We start from the raw sequence: 543 nt of genomic DNA, 5'->3' as shown, positions 1-543 counted from the left end.
CTTTTGCTGTTCTTTTATATAAAAGGTAGCATATTGGATGGATGTGTACATTAGGTGTTTGAAATTCTCTGAAAATCCAGAGTAAAGAAACCAGGTGTGTGTATGTGGGGGTGGGGGTGGTGGGGAGCGGGGGGTGGGGAGGTCACTGGTCTGAGGAGAGCTTTTAGCTGACCAGAGTGCTTAACATGCATCATCATTTCACAGTGTTTTCAAAGGGGAGTTTGCACATTGCTTGTTGTGAAATCTCTATCAGCTGGTGGGCGCTCCTCTAGGAGCCAAACAGGTTGGTTACCTTTTGGATTTTGGGATAGAAATCAAAGTAGAGCACATCAGTAAGAGCCTCTGTCCTCTTCCATCTTTTTGAACCAAAATACTCAGTGGTTGATGAGCTGTCCGTGAGTCAGTTGCAATACGTCTATATTTTTAGATGCCACTACTTTTTCCTCAAATGCTTGTTTTGTGAATTTCATTTCATATTTCATCACAGACCAGTGGTTGAGATTAGTAGGTGGCTCACTGACATATTTTCATTTGCAGACATTC

Source organism: Myotis lucifugus, unplaced genomic scaffold (assembly GCF_000147115.1).
Source record: "Myotis lucifugus unplaced genomic scaffold, Myoluc2.0 scaffold_145, whole genome shotgun sequence".
Taxonomy (NCBI): domain Eukaryota; kingdom Metazoa; phylum Chordata; class Mammalia; order Chiroptera; family Vespertilionidae; genus Myotis; species Myotis lucifugus.
Note: the sequence above shows the minus strand (reverse complement) of the source record.